The sequence below is a fragment of the Eschrichtius robustus genome, chromosome X (assembly GCF_028021215.1).
Source record: "Eschrichtius robustus isolate mEscRob2 chromosome X, mEscRob2.pri, whole genome shotgun sequence".
In the NCBI taxonomy this organism is placed as follows: domain Eukaryota; kingdom Metazoa; phylum Chordata; class Mammalia; order Artiodactyla; family Eschrichtiidae; genus Eschrichtius; species Eschrichtius robustus.
In genome coordinates, this window is record NC_090845.1 from 92,176,979 (window position 1) to 92,185,748 (window position 8,770).

Consider the following 8,770-nt stretch of genomic DNA (forward strand, 5'->3'; position numbering starts at 1 on the left):
CACATGCTGCGGAGCAGCTAAGCCCGTGCGCCTCAACTACTGAGCCTGCGCTCTAGAGCCCTCGAGCCACAACTACTGAGCCCGCGTGCCACAACTACTGAAGCCCTCGTGCCACAACTACTGAAGCCCGCGCGCCTAGAGCCCAAACTCCGCAACAAGAGAAGCCGCCGCGACGAGAAGCCCGTGCACCACAGCGAAGAGTAGCCCCCACTAGCCGCAAGTAGAGAAAGCCCGTGTGCAGCAACGAAGACGCAACGCAGACATAAATAAAGAAATTAACTTATTAAAAAAAAAAAAAGAAGAATTGAAATGTCCCAGAGTGTGTTCCCTGGCCACGATGGAATCAAATTAGAAACCAGTAATAGAAAGCAAAAAGAAGAATCCCTAAACACTTGGAAATGGTGGCTGACACATCATTCCAGGTTATCATTCACACCCTTGTTATAGAAGAGCTGAAGTGAGGAAGAGTTGCCTGCTGAGCTGAAAGGCATTTCAGGCTGGCCCAAAAGAGAGCTCACCCTGGCTCTTTCAAACAGAGTATTGTTCAGGGCAAAGCTGGAGGGAGGGAGACAGTTCAGGAGGCTATGACATCAGTGCCACCTGACATTAAAGCTCCTAGTGCACTGGCAAAGGAAGTCCAGCTAGCTTGCTGGTTGTTAGTGGAATCGGTGTGGTGGCTGATTGGATTTGGGAAGCACGAGAGAGGTATTGGTGTGGTTGTTGGAAAGTCCTGAGAGAAGGCAAGATTCGGGTGCCTTCCTGGTACATATATGACTGGTGTCCAGTCTAACCCATGGACGCATACACCTCGGTTCCTTATCAGTCCTGCTCCACTGTGTTAAAAGTTTCAAGGCAGTTGTCCTCTCCTCCCTCCTCCTTCTCCTTCCTCTTTCTCCTCCTTGTCCTCCTCTTCCTCATCCTGCTCCTCCTGGATTCTTCCCCACCCTGCTCCTCCTGGATTCTTCCCCTGATAGTGCCATCTGTCGGATAAGGCTGTCCTCTCTGCACAGGCAGAAGTGTGTCCTTTCTGAGGTTTGTGGGATTGGTCCCTTAGGCCAAGTTGGCACTTTGCCTGCCCTACCATCCTGTTACCTAAGACATGGTACATGGTAAGTGCACCACAGATGTGTCTTCAAACTTGTATTTTTGTTCCTCTTTTCAGAATACAGTGATGGTGGTAGACCACCTCAAGGAAGAAAGAAAGGTTGTAGTTCTTTCCCAGGTAATTCTGGCAAGAGGAGCCCTCATTATGAACACAGTGGGGGTGAGCCTCAGCCCTCACACCTCCAGGAGGATGATGGAAACGTGGTGAAGAGGGATGTCCAGGAGGACCCCGAAGTAAGACAGTAAGTGACCAGGCAGCAGGGTTTGTACACAGCAGCCCCTGGGACTATGCACCTCTCTCACTCTCCGTGGACTTGTTCTTCTTCTGTCACTGCAAAACTGAAGCATGCTAGAAGTGAAATAATGGTTGAGCGATCCTAATTGTAGTGCTGGTGTCAAAGAGACGAGGGTGTACAGAAGACTTTCTTAGCACGTATGGCCACTCACCCTCCTTCTCTCCACATCCCCCCTGCAGCTCTTCCTGTACCATCCGAGGCAACGAGAGGACAGTGAGATGGCACAGTGAAGGCCACATGCATATGACTGTGTGGGGAAACAGAAAACCTCTGGAGAGAGAAATGCAGGAGAACACACAAGACGGAACCCCAGGGAGCTGGTTCAGGGTCACCGTGAGTATCCTGAAAAATGGATGGAATGTGCAGGAGAGAAAAGTCAGGGGGAGTTGTGTTGGTCTCATGTAGAGATGCTGGTTTATTTCACTGTGGACAGCTTGTAATCTGTCCTTTTTATGACCAGGAGTTAACAATCTTGTTCATCTAAGGGCAGATTCAGAGAAGCAGTGTAAAGGGAACAGGCTGACTGTGAGGAGAACGGAGGAGCCTGTCTCAGAGCAAAGATGGAAACTACTGCCAAGGATATGGAGCAACTCCACGTTGGAGGTCTCAGTTTGGCAAGCTGAGTGTGGGAGATGGAGGGTCGAGCCTCTGGAGACCTTGTCTGAGGGGCAAGCAGTGTCTGCACTGGGTAGGATCTCCTGGAAATTTATAAAAGGAAGATCATCTCTGACACCTTGATTATTTGGAAGAGAGTTTGACTGGAGAGAAAGAGTATTTAGGAAATCCATATTACGCACACCCATAAGAAATCATGCCAGTGGTCCCTTCTTTAGAAGCCCTGTCAAGCTCAGTAGAAGGCCGGAAAAGAACAGGAAAAGGTTCGTCCTCCAGCCTAAATTCCCTGTTGTCTGTCCTCTCTCTCATCCCTTCTTTTCATCCTTAGATTCTTTCCAGGATAAAGTATGAGAGGACATGGCTAATGAACTCAATCCAGCGCCATTGCAGTGTCCCCTTCACTCCAGTGGACGTAAGAGAGGATGCCGAAGCCAGACGCGTGGGCACAGGGAAGGGGGAGAGAGAGACCTGGTTCAGCAGGGTCTGTTGGCTTCTGATACTATTGCTGTTGCATTCAATCCCTGTAGTTCCACTTTATGCACAATGGGGCTCGGTTCTTTGTCCAGGAAGCTAGCACGGCCTCTGCATTGATGGATGTCAGCAACAAGATTTGTGACGAGGAGAGCCGAAAGGTGTGTGTCGCGGGCATTACCTGTACCTCATCCTGAGGAAGGAGTACAGGCCAGGGGCTGGCTGTTTTCTTTGGAACTAGAGTTCCTGGTGCTTACCCCACCTCTTCTTCCTGCAGATACCTGTGTTTGTCAGCCCCTCCGCTGCTCCCTACTCTGTGCGGGATAAGTTGAAGCCAGAAGAAATGGAGCAGCTAAAAGTAATGCAGACTCAAGGCATTTTGTGTGCCAGTGCTCAGACCCACCTCTCCTTCCTCCAGCCCCCCGTCCCCCTCGCCCCTGATTTCCCTGCCACCACCACAGCCTCAGAGCGGCTCTCTCCACCTCTCTCTCCGCAGCTGACCTTGATCAAACGATTTGATGTCTCCCAGCAAGCTCTTGACCTCCGGAGGCTCCGCGATGACCCAGGTATGGCTGACGGCAGTAATTCTAGGGTGGGCGAGGGCAGAGGGGTCTTCCTAGAGGGAGACTTAGGGATGGTAACGTGGGGAGGGGCTGTTGCTGGCCCCAGACCCCACTCAGCCATCTGATTCCCTCCCATCTCCTTCCTGAAGACTTGTTGGGCCATGATATTGATATAAATCTGAATCGAAGAAACTGCATGGCTGCCACCCTGCAGATCATCAAAAAGAATTTCCCTGAGGTGAGGCTGTAGGCCCAGTGCTGGTATTAGGGTAGGGGGTGGAAGAGATGGGGTGGAGGGCAGATTTGTCTCCAAGGTCCTAGATAGTAACCTTCACTCTACTTCTTCTTGCCCCAAAGCTGTTGTCCTTGAACTTGAGCAGCAACAAACTGTACCAGCTGGATGGACTGTCTGACATTATACAGATGGCCCCCACGGTCAAGATCCTGAACCTCTCCAAAAATGAGGTGAGAAGAGGGAGCCAGATCAAACTTGGGTTGAGAGTAGGGGGGAGGGCATGTTAGTGGCCATCAGAGTGATGACAGGAGGCAGGTGAAGGTACCTGTGGGGGAGGGAGGGGGCTGGGGGTGCAGAGATCCGGATGTCCCTCTTTCCCTGGGATTCCTTTTCCCACTTCCGGCCCATATTTCTCAGCTGAAGTATGTGTGGGAGTTGAGGAAGATTAAAGGGCTGAAGCTTGAAGAGCTGTGGCTGCAAGGGAACCCATTGTGTGGCACCTTCCCAGACCAGTCCACCTATGTAAGGTCAGTGTGAACACCCTGTCACCCTTCCTGGTGACCTTCACCCATGGGAGCCTAGACTATCTGTGACAGTGCCCCTTTGCCAAAGGTGGCAGCCCTGGTCTTCTGGGAGGATCACAGGCCCCACCTTCTGCTCTCTCTGTGCCTATCACCGGTGAGGAGTTTCCTTCCCCTGACCTGCTCACCTCTGCAGGGGCTCTGGGGTCTGTTTCCAGCTCTCTGCGCCCAGCTATATTCCGCCAAGGCCTCCCAAGAGTGTGCCGCAGGAAGCAGGGCTTCTCCTCCTCACCAGGACCAGGAGCGACCAGCCTTGATCCAGATGCTGGCGCCCTGGACTGAGAAGGGTCCTCCAGTCCAGGGCCTCTTGCTGAGAGAAGCCTTCCTTCTTCGTGCTGAGATGGCGTTTGCCTCCCCTGTTCTGAGAGGGGCCCTCTTCCCCTTCCTCCAAAGGGGACCCCCCTCGTCTCCCAGGTTGACATGGGGGCTTTCCTGCGCCATGCTGAGGGCTGAGGCCGTAGGTGGCTGCTGTCATGACATCCATTCTGCTGGCCCAATGCCAGGAGCTGGACCCTCCTTGGGAAAAAGCAGGGCTCCTTGAGTCAAGGGGCCAGACGTGGGCCCCTGCCAGTGATCAGAGGGCTTTCTGAGGCAGGAGTGGAAGGCAGAGGGCAGAGGTGGTAGAGGAGACAGAAGGACAGGGCTCTCAGGGGCACTTCCCATCAACTCCCTGCACACGTCACATCATCCCATCTGGTCCTTCACAGGAGCCCTGGGCAGCCTGAGACAGGTACGATTCCTCAGATAAAGAACGAACTCAGACAGGTGCAGGGGTCATCAGGAGAGAAGGCGGTGATCATAAGACTGGGCCACGGATCCTCAGCCCCATACTGAGCTGGGACCTGACCCTTTCCTCATTCTGGGGGAGATGTGCCCCCATGGCGGCCCTGTTTCCCATGCCCAAGTCTGGCTGAACTCACACAGGTGACAAAGTTTCAACCAGCATCCAGTGGGGCCCCAGCCCAACATGTGCATATTTTCCATTCCTACCTGGTGTGTCTGGGCGATTCTGGGGCAGGTGAAGAGCCGCAACAGGGGCGCCGTTTCCCCTTTCTTCTCTCTTCTTCCCTGACCCCGACCACGGGAGAGCTTCTTTCCCTTCCCTTTGCTTTCTCTCTCTCCCTTGTCTCTGTGCCCCTATGTCTCTCTCATCTCTCCCCTCCTACCTTCACTCCCTTTCTGCCTTCATCCCCTCCATCTCCCTCCCTGAGCCCCACCTCACTCACCTCCCTGGCCCAGCATCCTGGGCCATCCCTGGGGGGTGTCCGGGTCTTGCCAGAGTGCTGGACCCCCAGTGAGGTAGCAGAGCCCCGGGCTCCCACCCCATTCCCTCTTCTCCCCACAGCCTTCAGTGGGGCCCTGGAGGAAGGAAGGGAGGAGAAGGAAGCCCTGCAGTATGGGTTTGAAATGCTGCTCCCTGTGGCACTGGAGAAGGGAGTGCGAGTAGTCTGGGTGGGAGCTACCCAGGTGAAGGAGAGGAAGGGAGGGAGGGAAGGAATATTAAAGTGAAGGTATTGAGAGAGATGAGGAGACAGTGCCTTTCAGACAGTAAGATGACAGATGCTCAGTGCTCAACAGGGAAGTGGACCGAAAACCCTTAAAATCAGAAGCAGAGGTGGGCAAAGGGCGCTGCTGGATGGGCCAGAACACACTGATCTCTGTTTATGGTATTACTGTTTTAACTCAAAGGAAGCATTGCAACCTTGAACTATCAACCATCTCTTCTCTATTTTTGGTTTTGGACAGGGCCATCAGAGATCGTTTCCCGAAGTTATTAAGCCTAGTAAGTGCCTACGTAAATCATTGTCTCTTATGAATGTCGGTGATCTCTGCACCTGCCCTCAAGCCCTTTGGGTCTTGCCTAGATCACATATTAGCATCAGAACCTTAACCATTTTGGGGGGCATGGACTCCTGAAAATGACATGGATAGACTTGCTGGAAAAATACCCATAAATACACACACGCACACACACAAGTTGAATATAACACTAGAGACTTCCAGGACCTCATGATGAAGACATCCAGTGTAAGCTTTCCCATGGAATTTCCAGGGCCCTTTCACACCTGACCTCTGACCCTCACCCTCCTGGGCCCATCCTTTTCCCGGATCATCCAGGGCCACTCCCCTGGTCTCCACTCCTGACTTCCTCTTCCCTTCTCCAGGATGGCCAGGAGTTACCGTCACCAGTTACCGTTGATGTTGACACTCCCTGCGTATTAAAGCCCTGCAAGGTGAGGAAGAGGATCAAACAACATTTGGGGTGTTTCAGGGAGGCTTTATCCACTGCATAGTCTCAAATGCCATTTGATTCCAGGGCAGCTACTTTGGATCTGATAAGCTGAAGAGACAAGTCCTGCAATTCCTGCAGCAGTAAGTACCTCTGGGAAGCTGAGCAAGGGTGGGAAGGCGAGGACAGGTGAGGCCACCTAAGCACAGGTGTGCTCACGGGAGTTTCCAAATCTCATTTGAGCTCCAGACCACAGAGATAGACTGTCCTCATTGCTCCCGCTCAGGTTCTACTTGATCCATGACTATGGAGACCGACGGTGTCTCGTGGCTTTTTATCACGAGGAGGCCTGCTTCTCCCTGACCATTCCCTTCCACCCCGAGGACACAGCCCCGTGAGTATCACAGCACAGGCTCTGCTCCTGGGCCGTGTGGCTCCCCAGCAGACACAGGCCAGCTCCTGCAAACACCCACCACCCACTGTTGCTCTTTGTCTCCTAGAAGCAGCTTGTGCAAGTACTTCAAGGACAGCCGGAATATGAAGAAGCTCACGGACCCCCGTGAGTGTGTGATGGGAAGACTGGGTGGGAAAGGGCGGTGAAGGGGTCAATCATAGGGCCCAGGGCGTGGCAGCCCCTGACCTTCGCTCGCTTCCCCTCCCCTCACAGACCTGCGGGTCCAGCTGCTGAAGCACACAAATCGTGTCATTGTGCACACCCTCTGTGTGTTGCCCAAGACTCAGCATGACTTAAGGTCCTTCGTGGTGGACACGTGGTTCCAGACGGTGAGCGCCTGCTTCCTCCCTCGGGCGGGCCCAGGAAGCCGCAGGTGGGTAGGAGGTGCAGGTGGTGACTGGGCGCCTGGGCTCTTCCCTTTCAGGAAACGATGCTCTGCTTCTCCGTCAGCGGGGTGTTCAAGGAAGGTGAGTGTGTGTAGATCCCCACCCCAGATGCCCCACTGCTGCCTCCCCCTGGCCAGGCTCACTCCCAGAACCACCCAGCTTCCCTGACCCCTTCCCTTCCCTTCCCCTCCCCTCCCCTCCCCTTCCCCACTGTGTTCTCCAGCCCTCAGGCTTCCCACAGACAATCCAGGTCTGAGCTGTGTCCATGCCTGTCTGCCCTGCAAACCCTGGGCGTTGGGGACACAGGCTGCGGAGTTTGGTGGCTCTCATCCCAGATACTCACTCTGAGAACTTGGGCCGTTACTTAACCTCTCAGTTTACTCATTTGCAAAATCGGGTAGTACTATGCACCTCTTGGGCGGCTGTGAAAAACGCATCCCGTGAACTTGTGTAGTGGTTGTCAGGGGCCCTGTCACTGGGCGCAGACTGCTCCTATAGTTGCTCTCCCGATTCCCGACACCCTGGCCCCCGTGAACAACTGCCCTCTCAGCATGAGTGTCCAGTCACACCCTGACTGGGGACTGCCGGTTGAGCATGTACAGCACGTGCGGTTCTAAGGGGTACTGTTGTTTGTTTGCTGTTGAAGTGGAAGGAAGTTCTCAGGGCTGTGTGCGTGCCTTCACCCGGACCTTCATCGCTAACCCTGCCAGCTACTCCAGGTGAGAGCCCTGTTGTGGGCGGGAATGCCCATCCCCACCTGGGCTCAGGGGCTTGGGAATGTGGTGGCGCAGACCTTAGGTTTACTCGGTATTGTGGAAAGCCAGCAGGGAGATCTCAGGAGCAGTCAAGCCTAGTGGTTAAGAAGAGCATGGGCTCTGGAATCAGCCTATGCGTTCTCTCCTTGACCCAACACTCACTCGCTGTGTGACCTTGGTCAAGTCACATGACCTCTCTGTGACTCAGTGTCTTCTTCTGAGAATGGGGATCAGAGCGTCCACCCCTTGGGCTGTGGTAAAGGGTAAATGCGAAATTGCCCGTGGGTTGGGGATAAACCTATAAATCGAGTGAAGGTGGTAGACAGTCTCTCCAAAGGTGGGCTCTGTGGGAGGGCCAGAGGTACCAGTCAAGGAACCTGGGAGACAGACACAGGAGGGGCGTGGGAGGAACCTGGTTGCTGAGTGCCAGTGGGAGCGGAGTCAATATTGGGGGTGTGGGTGTCCATCCAGGCATTGTATGAGGGCCCTCTTTTCCTTCAATCTGTGCATCATGAATGACGAGCTGTTTGTGAGGGACGCCAGCCCCAGTGAGACCCAGAGTGTGTTCTCCATCCCAGCACATACGCCCACCTCCAGCTCCATGCACACCCTCTCCCAGGAGCAGCAGGACATCATGCAGGCGTCCTCCACCCCACCTGAGGTGAACCTCTAGTGGTCTCAGAAGTGAGTGCTGGGTTTGCGTGGGGATAGGAGGGAGCTGGGAGGAGTAGAGGAGTGATTAATGGGAACTTGAAGGTAATTATTTTACATCTATTTTTTTCTTACAAACGTTTAGTTGTGAGAAATTCCCTAATTTCATACTAATACCTTTCCATGTATTATAAAATACAGGTTTCCTATCTTATATACTGTTTTGAAACTTCTTTTGTTTATTATTAGTACCAGCATTTCCTCTCAGTATATGTGAAGCTACATTATTCTTTCTAAGATCAATATATTAAACAATTGAATTCCAGGAAGCCATAAGCTATTATTGATAGGCATTTACCTTTTCGCTTCTTTTTCAGCATTACATGCTGTGGCATCTGCTCATTCTGGTACATACATGTTGGTAAACTT

At 53.2% G+C, this 8,770-nt stretch overlaps 1 pseudogene; it reads left to right on the forward strand.

Moving 5' to 3' along the window:
* The first annotated feature begins 1,194 nt into the window (after positions 1-1,194).
* On the forward strand, positions 1,195-8,378 carry LOC137756640 (nuclear RNA export factor 2-like; annotated as a pseudogene).
* Positions 8,379-8,770: the final 392 nt, after the last annotated feature.